The 16810-nt window shown below is 41.3% G+C and overlaps 1 protein-coding gene and 1 pseudogene across 2 annotated transcripts in view; one reads left to right on the top strand and one right to left on the bottom strand.

Annotated features, from left to right (window-relative positions):
* The window catches only part of GALNT17 (polypeptide N-acetylgalactosaminyltransferase 17), a 486325-nt gene that overhangs the window by 382707 nt on the left and 86808 nt on the right, over positions 1–16810 (top strand). The gene's annotated exons all lie outside the window — the stretch shown is intronic.
* LOC106735541 (high mobility group protein B3 pseudogene) lies at positions 200–5012 on the bottom strand (annotated as a pseudogene).

Here is a 16810-nt window from a genome sequence, read left to right on the forward strand (position 1 = left end):
TACCTGCCCTCATTCCTGAGAGAATGTTAGAAAGTGACTGTCACCACTCTTTAAATTGGGGAAACCTAGGCTTTCCCTTCTCTAAAGGTTGATGGAGTTGTTTCATGCCTTGCATCTCACCCTGGACATTAACCAGAGAGTTTGATTCCTACTCCAGTTTTGTTCTTTCCTTGAATTTTCTTAAAACTAAATGGTCTCCTTAAGCAAATTTTTCCATCTTATGCATTTTGATGTTTCGTAAGGTGATAACACCATGTTCCTGGAGGCCCCCACTTTTCTTAGAAATGCTTCTAGGGAGGAGAACAAGAAAGGAGCAGAATAGGCCTGTGGCTAGGCCAGCCCAGATCAGTTTCACTGTGGTAGATTTTATATATTGAGTTATGCTAAACATTTTGTTTGAAAAAATAATTCTACTGTTAAAAAAAATGGAAACCACTGGAGCATTCCAACCTCTTCATTTTAGAGTTAAGATAGACAAATCCCAGTGAAAGGGAACCTCCTTTAGTAGCGGGTGACAAAGATGTTTTGCTTGACCAAACTTTATTCAGGCTCCTGAACCTTGTCGCAGGCTCGTCTTATACTTTCTTGTAAAATCTGGTTTCAGTAAAGAACTATGCTAAGTCATTTCAGCAGAAGCCTCGCTGCTCCCCACACCATCTCCATCTCTGTTCAGGTTCTTCATCTTCCACCATCCCCTAGGTGATGCCTGATCACTCTAGCCGGCCTTCAGCAAAAAATCCTTTTGAAGACTGCAAACTCCCTCCTGTATTTTCACTTCCAAGCTAGGCTCTTTACACAATAGAATTTACCTAGGATTTCTTTGTAAAGCCCAGCAATTCAGAAGCCCATGATCAGAGCTAATATATTTGTCATTCATCCTTTTTGAATTTAATTGAAGGAAGAGAACTGGACCCAGACTGCATCTTGAATCTCAGCCCTGCCCACATTCCTCCTTATACCTTTCTGCATTTTTTTTTTTCCTTAGCAACATCCACTTCTCACATACCATAGGATCCTCTTATTTTTATGGATTTCATTGTTATTTCTCTTTCCTTCATCAGACACAAGCTTTCTGGGCACAGATCTTTATTTTATTCATCTTTGCATCTCATACATGTAGAAACAGGCCTGATCCATGGCTCAAAAGGAATTTGTTAGATTGTAATTGAATGACTGCCTTGGAAACCTACCATAAGTAGAAACAATGGAGATAGACAAGTCAGATACGAATGAGTTGGTGACTAAATGGTGGGGAAGAATATCCAAGACCAGGTAACTTGTTCAGGTATTTGGCTGGGAGAGAAATAGCTAAAGGAAGCCATGCCTGGAGAAAATTGAGCTTTTATTTGTTTATTTATTTTTAATTTTATTTTGAAAACAAGAGCCATCTTAATATCTCTGTATGCTACAAGAAGGGAGCCCCTGAAGGGTTAAATGTCATCAAGAGAGGAGAAAACAGGATGATAAATGAAGCTCTGTCTCTGTGAGGTAGAAGCCCAGGTAGAGGGATTATCTGGGGACAGAAGGGACCCTCCTGGGTTTGACTGCCACAGCAGCCTGTGCTCTGGGGATAACGGAGGCTATGGTAGCACAACTCTTCATTAAGGCTCCCTAGGGAGAAGATGTTTGTCTCCCTACATTCACAAAGGCATTTGCTTTATTTTTTGACTTGTAGATTTATTTTTAACAGCTTTATTGAGATATCATTGACAAATAAAAAGTGTGTATATTTAAGCTGTATAATTTGATGTTTTGATATATACATATATTGTGAAATGATCACCACAATCAAGCTAATTAACACATCCATTACCTCTACATAGTTACCATTGAGAGGGCGGTGAGCAGAGTTAATTTAAGATCTAGCCTCTTAGCAAATTAAAAGTGTGCAGTGCAGTATCGTTATCATCACCATGCTGTGCATTTGATCTCCAGAAGTGATCACCTTGCTTTGCAGAGACCTGACAGGAGAGGTTGTGTTAACTGCTGCAGGCAGGACCTGTGACTCCCCATCCCTGAAGGAGGGAGGCAAGTCCTTGCTTCTACCCCCTTCAGCACAGCCCGGTACACCACAGTCCATGTACCCTAGGCTGACGGGGCAATGAGTCTTGTACCTCACTCTTCTAACTGATGGGTTGGCTGCAGTGACTGGGACATGCAGAGCAGGCTCTGCCCCCAGGAAGTGGCTCCCTGGCTTTGTCTTTTCATGACCATCTGCACCACTGGCTGCTGATGGCAAGTCTTTCAGGGAGTGCCAGTTGCTCTGGGGCACAGATGTCACCCCCAAGTGCAATTCCTTGTCTCTTATTATACTCCTGGACATAGCCAGCGTCCATGCTGGGGTGTGGGGAACATTTTGCCTCTTACTTCCCGTAGACCACATCATTCTGCAAGCTGTGAGCTGATTCTTCATATAAGTCTTGGTTTCCTGCCAATTTTTTAAATGGAAATTGAATGCTGTTGGTTTCATAAAAGTCAAAGCCTGAGTTCAAGCTCTACACAGTATTCTGCAGTTCTCTTGACATGGCCCTACTTAGCTGCATCAACATCACCCTGGAAACAGTTAGAAATGGGAATTCTGGAACCCCATCCTGAATCTGCTGAGTCAGAAATGCTGGGGTTGGGGTGCAGCATTTGAACAAGCCTGCAGGTGATTCTATTATGCACCTGAGCTGGAGAGCCTCTGGTCATCTACCCCTGAGCTCAGCCAATTTCCTGACAAATACAAGGGGTTTTCAATGCTATATCGGAAATGCATAGTACAAAATAAAACTATGCATGGATTTCCATATATTATCATTTTGCACCAAATATAATCAGACTTTAAGAAAAAAACCTGCCAGAGGGTGTATATGCTCACCAGAGAGAGACAGAGAAACAGAGAGAGAGAGACAGGGTGAAAGCTACCCACCACCATGAAGTGTAGTCATACCACATCACACCACAATCCCTTCTCCTCCATTTCTTCCTCCTATCAGCATTTGGGGTAAGTAAGCACACATGCCTTGTGTGTTTTTCAAGCCACCAGCGCTGAGGATTCGAACTGCAGTCAGCTATGCGGGATGGTTCCCTTAATCACTAGGCAACAGCCGGTCCTAAACTTGAGGTTAATTCTATTTTTTTACATGAACTTTTGGAAATATCCTCATACATGCCTTTTATCATAAAGGAGTCCAGTCCTTCCTCCAGGTCCCATGGGCACCTTGGGCCCACAGTGAGTCCCCTCTCCTCATCCAGGCTACTTCCTCCTTAACTACCTGTGCAGGTGTCTCAGCCAGGATCCTAATGATCGGACTCTCTTGAACATGACATAAGGTATCAAGGTGCTTTGTTTTATAAACTATATCCTTACTCCTCTGACTAGGTGCTATTTTATACTACTCAGAGCACAACTCAGTAGAAAATTAAATGCATTGTTAAGAAATCTATCCCTACTGCTTGTACATAATGTATAGATACAAACATATGTACACACACAAATTTACATATACAACTTTACCTATAAGAAATGGCACAAAATCCTGTGCTTTTTTTAAATGGAATTTTTTAGTAGGAGAACACTGTCTTTTCTTAGTGATTTTTTTTTTCACCAAGAGATAGGTCCATCTGTGATCTTGCTAACTATTCTCTGTAACTTTTTGTTACTTTTTAATTTCATCCTCAGAAAGTAAAGATGTGACATGGAATAGAACATCTTACAGTGGTTCAGGAAGAAAATAGCAGCATTGACTCTGGGGCTGTTGTTTGTGTGACAGGCAGCTTGTCTGTGACCAAAACAATCAATACAGTAAAGGGAAAGCATAGCTTTGCAGGACTGAGACAATAAATGAGATTAGAAATGAAAAGGTTTCATCTTGTCCCAAGTAACATTAATCAGAAACTATTAACAAGGTGGATTAGAGTAACATGTCTAAATGTTCAGAGAAAAAAATAATTCTCTAAGGAGAGAAGAACAGAGCGATTACTTATAAATGATGTTGAAATCAGATAGTTTTGCATTTCTGCAATAGATCAGCCAATTTGAAAAGAAGAGGCATTATCTTCTTCGGAACCCTTATCTAAGAGGGTAGCTCCTGAAACTGCCAAGTCCTGTCTGACAGCCATTCCTAAGGGAGATCATAGACACTTTTAGATCCTCCAACTGTCAGAAATGTCTTTGCTTAATTGGGAACCACCAGAACTAAGTAAAAAGGCAGAATTCCTATGATGCCAATGGCCTTTCAGGGAGACAAGTAACTCAGAGGGTGTGGAATAATCAGGTGTGATAACCTTTCTGCCTGGCCCAGCCCAGCCATGGGCCTTTCTATGGAACAGCCTTTGCAGGTCGCCCATTCCTTGGGTTCCCCAGGCTCCCTAGAAGTCTTCAGGAAAGGATTCGCACCCTGAATCCACATTGGCTTGCCCTTATTGTGGTGGATGGTGGACAAAGTAGATTTTTTTTTTTTTTACAGACCAACAGTTTTTAATTCCTCCTCCTTCTTGTCTTTTTCATCATCCTCTTCCAGTTTTTTCCGGGCAACTTTGGCCAGACCCTTTGTGCCATTGAACTTGCCTTTAGACTTAAAGTCGGTCACATCCTTCTCATCCCTCTCCTTCAGCTTTGCGGGCTTGGTGATGTAAGACTGCTTCTTGCTGTCACTTAAGTTGTTCCACATCTCACCCAGTGTCTTTGCCACGTCTCTGATAGAGATGCCATGGTTGCTGGATTTGATCTTGGGGTGAAATTCTGAAAAGAACAGGAAGAATCCAGATGGTGGCCTTTTGGGTGCATTAGAGTCCTTTTTCTTCTTGCCTTCTTTGGCTGGTCCATAATCCTTCATTTCCTGATCATAGTGTACTTTATCCACCTTGCCATTTCATCAGATTTCAACTTCTCCTTCCCAGACATTGTCTTCAACCTCTCAGAGCACTTAGAAAATTCTGCAAAATTAACAGAGACCTTGTTCTTCTTTTCAGGTCTGTACAAAGAAGCCTTAAGCAGACATCTTTCCCTTTGGTTTCCCTTTAGCCATCCTGACTGTATTGTTTACCAGTAGGGAGGATAGGTAGATTTTAATTTGCACAAGGTAAAAATAACATTCTTAAAGAGCAGAGTTTAACCTGAAGGCCTCCATTGCTGGTTGCGTAGTTCATGACACGCCTGATCCACACCATTTTCCTGAGGAGTTGGGGTGCCATTCTTATGACTCAGGTGGGACCAAGGTGGGCATCCCTGCCAGCTTTATCCATTCAAATTCAATGCACTGAAGATCTACAGGGCCCTCCACAAACTCAGGACGTTGCATTCCCCAAAACAACTGGGATAAGCTCAGCAGATGATTTGAAGGCTTGCTTCCTTTTGAGGGGCTATTCATAAATTATGGACCATCAGAGTGGCAAGCCCTCAAATGAACATGGACTCTCTCTCTCACCCTTGTATCTTCACCCCATCTCTTGCTCTTGGTTTTTCTTCTCATATGCAGCTGGCTCTGAAAAGCCCTGCTGGTTGCTGTCCTGATTCCCACTCAGCTGCTCCTTCTTGCTTTTGGGAACTCAGCATCCAGTATCCATGCTAGCCATGTGGATTCCTGCATCCTCTCTGAGACCTGTAACATTAAAAGTCATAATGTCCAGAGACTATTTTGACCTTTGTTGTCCATTTGGGACTCTTGGGTTCATGTTTGCTACATTTGCTGAATGTTGTAGTTTGGATAATGGTCATTCCCATAGGGGACCAGACCATTTGTTCCATTTTATTTCTTAATCCTTACATTGCCTGCGTCTTGGTTCTGCTTCCCCTCCTTGCATTGGTCATGGTGTGACCCGAGGCATGGTCTAAAGGAGATCACCTGTGAATGCATGGATGGATGGATGGATGGATTGATAGGTAGCTAGAAGATAGATAGATTAATCAACAGACTCACGTAATCATCACCCACTTCTTTGAAAAAAGGAAGTAAGATGATTGGATTTTTTTAAATAAAAAGATCATTATGACTACTCTATGAAAAATGTAGTTATATAAAAATACAAAGTTAGGAAAAAGAGCTAGAGAGAGAGAACCTGGACTGTGGCTTGACCATGGGAGAGAAAAGGAGAAATTCAGGAAGGAGAGGAGATAAGACCTAGAGAATGAATGTGTGGAGGAATGAAAGGAAGTGGAGAGTCAAGGCTGAGCCAGAGGAAGATGATGGCTCTATTCTCTGAGATAGGAACATTATTGGAGGAGGTTTGGGGATGGTGGAAAGATAATGCTCTCTGGTTTAGATATGACAAATTTGAAGTTTCTAAAGCATGCCAGTCCATCCAAGACTTCAGATGTGGAAGGAACAGCTGGACAAGAGACTGACCAGGAATGGGCCTAAGTAAGAGAATACCAAGAGAGTAGTTTCTGGCAACTGGGGGAAGTGTGTACCTAAGTACTCGAATTGATATTTACAGGTGTGGGGATTAAGGAGAGCAAACTAAGCCTGAGATACACTTGGATGTCTTTGGGGGGTGGGTCCCCATTGGAGTTGTAGAAGGCAGGAGCTGCCTATATAAAGGAGAAGAGGGAGTAGACAAAAACCCAGAGAAAGGCAACACTTCAGATTTGGAAGGAGCAGCTGGACAAGAGACTGACCAGGAATGGGTCTAAGTAAGAGAAAACCAAGAAAGTAGTTTCTGGCAACTGAGGGAAGTGGTACCTCAGTACTCGAGTTGACCTTAGAAGTAGTGGACATGGAGAAGAGGCAATTGATCGAATGTGTATGTTTGATAGAGTGTGGTGCTTGACTGCGGTAGTGTGAAGGATGCCTCCCAGGCTTCTGAACAACTGGGTGGATCCACCTAGATAAAGAACACTAATAGAGAAGGTCCGTAGGTGGGGATGTGAAAAGTCTCATTTTAGAAATGTTGAGCTTGAGAAATAGCAGTCCTCTGTGACCTGGCAGTGAAACATCAGGGGAGCGTAGGAGTAGGGTGATGCAATGGTTCAATTATAGTTCATTACCCAAAAATTCATATGTTAGAGTTCGATCCCCTATGTAATGGTGCTGAGAGGTGGTGGGACCTTTGCAGGTGGGGTCTAGATGGCAATGTTTGGATCACAAAGGCACTTCCTCATGAATAAATTAATGCCTTCATGAGAGAGGGAGGGAGTTTTCTCTTATCAGAATGGTTTGGTTCCCATGAGAGTAGGCTGTTACAAAAGCAAGGTGGTCACCTGAAGGCCACTCTCTGTGTGGATGTGTCTGCTGACCTTTCCTCATCTTGCTGCTATATTGTGATGCAACACAGGCTGGCTAGACACTAGCCCCATGCCTTTGGACTTTCCAGCCACTAGAATTGTGAAGTAAAAAAACCTTTTTTTAAGAATTATTTAATTTTATTTATTATTATTATTTGCAATTGGGCACATGTATACACCAGAGAGAGAGAGGAAAAGTGAGAAAGCAAACCACCAGGTCCAGGATTCAAACTATGGTCAGTCATGTGGGGGTCCAGCGCCCTAACCACCATACCACTCACTGTCCCCTAAGCCTTTATTCTTTTTTTTTTTTTTTTGAGAGTATTTTTTTCGCTATAGGGTGCATGCACTTGCCAGAAAGAAAGAGAGAGACAGAGAGACAGAAAGCAAGAAATCACCCCCCGGGGGGATGGTCATGCCACAATCCCTTCTCCTCCATTCTCCTCTTGGGATCCTAGGCACACACGCACACATGCCTGGTGTTAGTTTAAGCCACCAGGTCTGGGACTTGAACAGCAGTCAACTACATGGAAGTCCAGCGACATAGCATTACGCCAACTGCTGGTCCCTATTCTTATTAAATCACCTAGCCTCAGTGTTTCTGTCTAGCAACATACTACCAAACTAAAGCAGATGGGATCCTGACCAAGAGTAGGACTTGGTAGAAATTCTGGGACAAGTGTACATGTCTGCTCTGTCCCCAGGTCAGCTTGGCCATGGTACTCAGGATTTCCACTGACTGAAAGGAGCTAGGACACCTGACTTCCTTTTATGGTTTGAGCCAGTGGGTTACACCAGGTAGTTGTCATGTGTGCTACAACTAAAAAATTGAAGAGTTAGGAAAACAATATTTCTAAAAATTCATCTTTTTTCCTGAAATAATTTGGGGAAAATAACTTAGGTTTATAACATTCACTTTTCTACTCCATACACTGATTTTAGGCAAGCATGTGGGTTTCCAGGTCTCTCCTCCACCTCCACAGTGTTCACCTGTTTGCCTCATGGTACCTCCCAGAAAGAGATGGGAGTCCCCCCAAGACCCCTCAGTAGAGCCACAGCTGATGAACCATCTACCTGTCAAGATTTACCTGCAGTCACACCTTTTATTCTTTGCTTTCACTCCTGTATAACATACTCAGCCTCTGTGTTGAATGGTGTTTTATTTGACATGGAAAGAACAGGAAAAAGGGGTCTCACATTAGGTAGCGAGGCATTTTTCTTTTTAAAAATTTATTGCCGGGGCCAGCAGGTGGTGTAGTGGTTATGGTGCTGGATTCCTACATGGCTGGTCACAGTTTGAGTCCTGGACATAGCAGGTGGAAAGTCATGCAGGGCTTGTGTATGTGTGTGTGCCCAAAATCCCAGGAAGAGATGGAGGAGAAGGGATTGTGGTGTGGTCATCCCCCCTGAAGGGTAATTTCTCACCTTTCTGCTCACTGCCTCTCTCTGGCTAGTGTGCGCACCCTAAAGCAGACTTTTTTTTCTTTTAAAGCCATTCTCATATATGTAGAAAGTGGGAAACACACATGCATATGTATACACACACATACATGCATATATGTGTCCACAAACATACCACGCCCAAACAATGCTTCCTCAAGAGATCCTTCAGAAGGACTATCAGGAATGTGATCTCATTTATAAAAATAAAATGGCTTTGGGAACCAGCAGTTAGTGTAATGGCTATGTCGCTGGACTCCCACGTAGTCGACCACGGTTCACATCCCGGACCTGGTGGCTTAAAACTCACGCCAGGCGCCTGTGCGTGCGTGCCCAAGATCCCGAGAGGAGAATGGAGGAGAAGGGATTGCAGGGTGACCATCCCCCTGGGGGGTGATTTCTCGCTTTCTGTCCCTATGTCTCTCTCTGTCTGTCTGGCAAGCTCACATGCCCTATAGTGAAAAAAAAAACTCTCAAAAAAATAAATAAATAAAAATAAAAATAAAATGGCTTCTTTCCATAGAGTTTCTAAAATTTGGTAATGTTGGATTTTGTATAGGCTGAGACTTTTACCCTGAGTAGATGAGGGGTTTAGATTATTACCATTTCTTGCCTTTTTTTCCCCTCAAAATAAATTTAGAAATGAAGACTTCAGTCATTACGTTTTATGTTCATTTCTTTTATTTTAATTCAACATTTTATTATGGAAAATTTGAAACATCCACGAAAATAGAACAGTGTAACGAATGCAAATGTATTTATCATTCAACTTCAACACACATCAACATTTTGGTGTGTGGTTTTTTTTTTTTCAGTTACCGTTCCCTAGCTATTTAAAGGCAAATCCTGAGACATTATATCATTCTTTCAGTAAATCCTTTAAAGCACATTGCTAACACATAGAGACTTTTTTTAAACATAGGGATGACATAACATTACACTTAGCAAAATTCAGTGCCCTGTTCATATTTTCTCAAAAATGTTTCTCAGAGTTCTGTTATATATTCTTGAAAAAAACTTTTTTTGAGAGAGAGATTTTCACTGTAGGGCGCGTGCGCTCGCCAGACAGACAGAGAGAGACATAGAGACAGAAAGTGAGAAATCACCCCCCAGGGGGGATGGTCACACCACAATCCCTTCTCCTCCATTCTCCTCTCGGGATCTTGGGCACGCACGCACACGCGCCCGGCTTGAGTTTTAAGCCACCGGGTCTGGGACACGAACCGCGGTCAACTACATGGGAGTCCAGCGACATAGCCAACTGCTGGTTCCCAGAAAAAAACTTTTTATGGTTGTTTTATTTAAATAAGAATATAGACAAGGTCCACATGTTACATTTTGATGAGTTGTCTCCAAAGCATCTTTTAACTCATGACATTTCCTCTCACCTTTATTATTTTCATGCCATTCATTTGTTGAAGAAGGCATTTGTTCTGTAAAATTTTGCACAATCTGAATTTGACAGACTGATGTCTCTTGACATCTTCAACATGTCATATAATCTCCATTTTCTTTATGTTGAAGATCTTTGCTTTAGATCTGGAAGGTTGATTGTATCATCCTTTTCTCCTTCTTTCTTTCTCCCCCTCCTTCTTTTTTGGCAAGAATACTTTAGGTCGTGCTATAAACTTCTCACTGTGTGATAGTAGGAAGTGCATAATATCTGGTAGTCTCATTTTAGTTATGTTAAAATTCAACACTGGATTCAGGTGTTGTCAGCCTGAAAATCTATTATAAAATTCTCCATCCACCTTTCACCTAATGAATGGTTTTAGCAGCCACTGGTGATCATTGTCTACATCCATTATTTCATTAAGGCCTACGAAATGGTGATTTTTAAATTATACACTCAACCTGCATTTATAAGTTATTAATTCTATTAAAAAGACCTTTCCCTCCTCAACTCTTTGGATACTTAGAAATATAGTTCAAACGAGAAAGGTAGAATAAATGTTTGACTCTTTTTTATTTAGACATTTTTAGAATAATGAGTTGGTGTCATAGCAACCTAAAAAGATGACCAATGAGATTCTTCCCACTACCCCCCTGTGATATTATAGACTCAAAATTTTAAAAATAGGTTTTATGTCTCTAAATTCACTGTAGTCATTACCTATATTTGTCCATTCTGTCTGCTTGTATGAAGAGACAATTTAATACAATAAAATGCACTGATTGTCAGTCTTTGATCTGATGAGTTTCATAGTTATGTACAGCTTTGTAATCACCTCCCCAAACATGGTATTGAACATTCCCATTACCTGAGAAAGTCCCCTTTTGTGTGTGCATAGACAAATGAACTTATTTACTCATTTCCTACTGAGAGAAATTGGGTTGTTTCGAAGTTGAGACTGTTATGACTATTCATGTGCAAGTATTTTGGGGACATATGTTTTGATTTCTCTTTGGGTTCAATTTCCCTAACCTAGGAATTGAACAGCTGGAGTGTCCACTATTTTCCACTCCCAGCAGCACTATCACTGTCTAGGCATGCCACATCGTTGGCACCCATTAGGTTTAAGGTGGAACCTCAGTGTGGTTATAATTTGCATTTCCTTGATGGCTGATTTCCTTGAGCACCGTTTATTGTGCTTCCAGATAGTTTTGATATCTTCTTTTGTCTGTTTTTAATCATTTTGTTGTTTTATTGTTGATTTGTATGAGTTTGTGGCAGGTATTCTGGATAAAGTTCCTTTTTCAGATATACGTACTGTGAATATTTCTCCTGTCTGTGACTTGTTTATTAATTTTCTTCTATGTTTTCTTCTACAAGCTTTATGGTTATATCTTTATCATTTGGCTCTATAATCCATAAGGACCCGGGGGGGGATTATTTTGAGGTAGGCAATAATTTTCTTGACTAGACACTAAAACTACTAATAATTAAAGAAAAATGTAAAAAAAATAAATAAATAAACAGTAAAATTTTAAAGTTTCAGCTTATCAAACATACCACTAAAAAATGAGTAGGCAAGCCTCATGCTGCGAAGAATATGCAAGTGCCTGTGTCTGACACAGAAATCTTATAAAGATTGCATATTTAAAATTCTAAAAGTCAAGAGTGAAAATGTGACCAGCAGGTAGTGTAGTGATTAAGGCACTGGACTCCCACATGGCCAGCCACAATGACACTTACACTCGATGCACGTGCCCAAAATCCCAAGAGGAGAATAGAGCAGAAGGAATTGTGGTGTGGCCAATCCCCTAGGGGGGGGGTGTGATTTTTCACTTTCTCTCTCTGTCTGTCCAGTGAGTGCATGTGCCCTAAAACAAAATCTCTCTTAAGAATAGAAAAAAAAAAAAAAAACTAGCGTGGATTTCATTTTTTTTTCTTTTTATCAAAGTAACTTGTACTATAATTCTATTTTTGAAGTTCACTCATATTCACTTTTCATCGAGGGTCTTGATTCTTATTGACATAATTTCTTATTTGCTTTATACTAAAATGTATAAATAATACTTCCAAAATAAGAATAGAATACCAACTAACAAGTTGATTGAATGAAGTTCAATATGTCTTCATGGTATGTTTTATCCTTAGAATGTACTCAACTAGGGATATGTAGTCAACACTGTGTTTAAGAATTATTTGAAATAATTGTGGTTATGCCACCTCCTTTATATAAAATTCAGGACTATCTGACAGTGAACAACCAAGTCTATTTTTTTCTTTTTTACTGAGGTTACAAGTCAGTTGGCTAAACTTAGTTGGCCTGGAGTTTTAGCATTCCTTATGCAGCACGGCATAGTAACAGTAATGTATACCACACTCTCTATGTTTAGGCTGAATTTTACCCTCTTGGGGTTTTGGTTCTATCATGTCCCACAACCCATACTGCCAGAGAAACTGCAGATCTAAAGATTTTCTTTCTGTTTGTTTGTTTTTAGAGAGAGTTTTGCTATAGGGCATGTGCGCTCACTGGAGAGACAGAGATGGAGAGACAGAAAGTGAGAAATCACCCCCCCCCCCGGGGGAGGGGATGGCCACGCTGCAATTCCTTCTCCTCCATTCTCCTTTTGGGATTTTGGGCACACACGCACATGCGCCCAGAGTGAGTTTCAAGCCACCAGGCCCAGGACTGAAATTGCGGTTGACTACATGGGAATCCAGTGATGTAGCCATTATGCCCTCTGCTGGTCTCTACAGTTTTTCTTAACTTGGGATTTTTGTGGGTGTAAACTTGCCCCATTCCACTTCCACTGTGGCTGAACTCCTGTGTCCGATTAGCTAGAAGAGTTGTGATTATTGATTATTATTATTATTACTACTAGATTACTGAGGAAAAATTTAACAACTTCTAGGCATAAGAAAAAAAACATTGTCTACCCTCCACCCTCAAAACCATTTTACTGACTGCCAAAGCTAAATTACATCCTAGTGTACAAAAACAGCCAGGCAGGAAACATAACCCATTTAGGAGTAAAGACAGGGCCTCCGAAATTCTAAAAATGGGAGGGGTTTCTAGAAACACCGACACTGTCATTAGTGAGTGGAGGTAGCAGAGAATAGGATGGATAGCAAGGAGAAGGGAAGAGAAACCACAGTGAGGGGAGCCCACACTCGGCCTGCTCTGCATCCTTCCCGGGAAGCACTTGTTCGCATCACAATTGGTCTGCATTCAGAGTACTTAGCTTCAGAAGGCAAGCAGGTGGGTACTGTGTTTGAGAATGAGTTCCCACAAATGTCATTATATTTAAATGAGATGGACAGAAAGGCAATTAAAAGTGATACCTACTGGGACCAGCAGTTAGTGTAATGGCTATGTCGCTGGACTCCCATGTAGTCGACTGGTTCGCATCCCAGACCCGGTGGCTTAAAACTCACGCCGGGCGCATGTGCGTGCATGCCCAAGATCCCACGAGGAGCATGGAGGATTTCTAAATTTCTTTCTCTCTGTCTCTCTCTGTCTGGCGAGTGCACGCACCCTATAGCAAAAACCCCCCCAAAAAAAAAAAAATGATACCTACTGTTGATGGGCACTAATATTGTGCCAACACTGGGCTAGGTGTTTTGTAAATACTAAACTACTATTCATTGCCCATGAAAATCCTGTGAATTAGTCATTCTTGGTCTCATTTTACAAATGACCATAATGGGATTGATGAAAGCCAAATCATCTGTTAGAGATCTTACAGCTAATACATAGAAGAACCAGAATTTAACCCAAATGTACCTGACTGCAAAGTTCTATGAAGCTTCCCACCTATTGCTTGGAATATATCAGTATTTTCCTCCAGAGTACCTCCTCCCTCCCCCATGTGGGTAACCATGGCACTCCTGCAGGTTACACAGCGATGTAGTCAGACAGCAGGTGCTTAGGAGGTTGCCCGTGTATAATCACATCATAAAATAATTCCATTTGTAATAGACACAATGTTCCTAATCCTATATAGACACACAGATAGAAACCATGCTCATACATACATTTCATGTAATACACTCTCTCATATATAGAGAACTGTAGTTATGTTATAAACAAAAAATGTGTTTGAAACAGCATGAAATTGGATTTCTTATCCATAAATTGTGTTATATTTATGTCTAAGTTATAGTTCAAGAAACAGAATTGCAATGTTGATATTTTTATAAATGGTGTCTAATGTATTTCTATTAAAGGGAGATATATTTGCTGTGCTGAAATGTATTATCATAATAGCCAAACCATTTACTCTACCACTGGAAAATAGTGTGGTATTCTGTTTGGAATTTCACTTGCCTGCTCCCAGCCTGCCAAATCTATTGTAAATTATTGTAGGCGTCTGTGAGTTATTTTATAGGAAGCATCCATCTATTTTTACAACTCCAAAAAGTCTGTCACTCTCATTCATCTCTCTGGGAATAAAGCAATAATTTGATTCTCTATAAATGTGAACCTGAATTTACACCAGCCTCTCCAGTTGGGACTTTAGTGATGTGGGTGATTTATGGCTCTGTGTTTCTGGGGCAGGAGACTGGAAGGTGGCATCCTAGTGTGTTTGTTGTCATTTTCCACTATTTCCACATGAAAGGGGATGGAAGTCAACCTGTTTCCATTCTGTTTAAGGCATAACTATTTTGTTTCCTGTACTGCGTAGGCCTGTTAAATACTATAATCCAAGGAACAGCCACAAGGGGCCCAAGCTGCTCCCTGTAGCCCCAATCCAGCAGTTGGCTGGATGTCTGTGAGCCATGGTCACTGTGACATGCTCAGCCTTCAGGGGTCTCCATTACAATTGCTGATGCTTTCAGGGCTTCAAGAGGAAAGTTGTCGAATGTCTGGGAGGCCATTGGTATTTGCTGTGTTGGGCAGGCTGGGGTCATCCATATGTGCGAACTTTTCTTTAGCCTGTGGAAGATGGGCCTGTCTGAGCAATGTCAGTGTTTATCCCATTTCCCTTGCTAAGATGCCTCAGAGGAAGATAGCCCCTTGTCAGTAGCCTGAGGTCCTTTGGGACCAATGCTATTTGTACCCGGAACTGTGGATGCTTCCAGGGCCCAGAAAGTGGGTCTTGAAAACAGCCTGAATTACCACAGAAACAAAGAGAAAAGGTACATGAACAGGGAGTAATCAAAGCTGAGTGTATAGCCAGAGAATGGGAGAACCAGGAAGACACGAGGGAGGAATGGTAGACTGGGCAGAACAATGTGGAGAAAAATTCTGCAGGAGTACCTGAGATGGGTGGGGTCTGTCTGGTGCCCAGGGCTGTCTTTCTTACCTGTTTTGCAGCGCGATGCTTGGGTGGGCTGGCGTGTGTAAAGGCCCTTGGATTAGGGCAACCTATCACCCAGCTACAGAACCCACTGAGGAATCGGGATTTATGAGTAAAAGCATCTTTGAATTCTCTTTATAATGTCTTTAGTCTGAATGGTTTGTGCTAGGGGCTCTGATTGGAACCCTTGTCTTTGACATTAGTCTCTAAATATTACATGCTGGCCTCGCTCTGTAAAAACAAAGAAAACCAAACCAACAAACAATCTACATATGCAGTGGCCTTCATCATTGTGGAAGCTTTTATTTAAACCAATTAGTGTTAGGAAAAGATGTCTACATAGGAATCTGGAGATGGATTTGCCAGTTTTGACTCTCACCTTTGAGACCGCTATCCACACGTGTCCCAAATGCTAGGGATAAGAATGTCTTCCTGTGGACAGTCACATGTAGCCACCATTCGCTTTGGAGAAAATGAAATAGGGCTGGTTGGACTATTCTGTAATTAATTGGTTTCCCTTTTGAAACTCTAAAAGGGAAATACATTGTGCATTTGACAACTCCATAAATTTTCAAGTATTCATGCTTAGAAATGCAGCTATGTGTTTCCTCTCTGTGGCAGAAATGGAAAGGATGAAAATCTCCCATATTTTCTGAAGCTTGCATTTACACTTTTCTTCATCCTTTGTTAAAAAGACATTCAAATTCCGTTCCTCCTACAAGAACAAACATGTAGGAAATTTCAAAAGTCCATAGAATGGACGTAAAAGAGGCAAAAGGAATATGCATATTTCTGTGAAAAGCTCTCATTTTCTTTGTTATGTTCTTTCCCCTATTGACACTACCAAATTCTCCTTTTTAGCTCACCCACCCAAAAAAAAAAAAAAAAAAAAAAAAAAAAAAAGAAATAGCTGTTTCTTTGGACTTAGAAGGGTAATGGAAATTTGGGCATCTTGTAAAAAATATTATCAAGGGAAACTGACTTCAGAGGTATGCGGGGGACTGGGACAAGCCCTCGTGGACTCCAGAGCTTAGGCGGGTTTGGGGGTGCTCTGTGGGCCCTTGTGTTACTGGCACACTAAGTTCAGCTGCCACTGCTTGCAGTCGATGAAATGAGAGGCAGGGGCTGGAGAGGAAGAGCTTATTCTGTAACTGGTTACAGGGAGATGGTCAACAAATACCATGCAGCTGTCTAGAAAAGTTCAACATGTTCTTAGAATTTGTAGGTACGTGATATAAGCATGTGCAAGTCATTCCTCATAATCACTTACTCCTGAGTAATTACCCTGACTTCTTCAAATACCTATCTGACCATTCCTCAAACAGAGCTCCTTTGGGCTCAGCATTTGGTCAGATTGTTCTCATTTGAGGCTTTTCTTCTTTCCTTCCTTCCTCTCTCTCACTCTTTCTTTCTTTCTTTTTTTTTTTTTTTTTAGGTTTTTTTTATAGGCACCATGTGATCACTGGAGAGAGG

This window comes from Tupaia chinensis, unplaced genomic scaffold (assembly GCF_000334495.1).
Source record: "Tupaia chinensis unplaced genomic scaffold, TupChi_1.0 Scaffold000429_1, whole genome shotgun sequence".
In the NCBI taxonomy this organism is placed as follows: domain Eukaryota; kingdom Metazoa; phylum Chordata; class Mammalia; order Scandentia; family Tupaiidae; genus Tupaia; species Tupaia belangeri.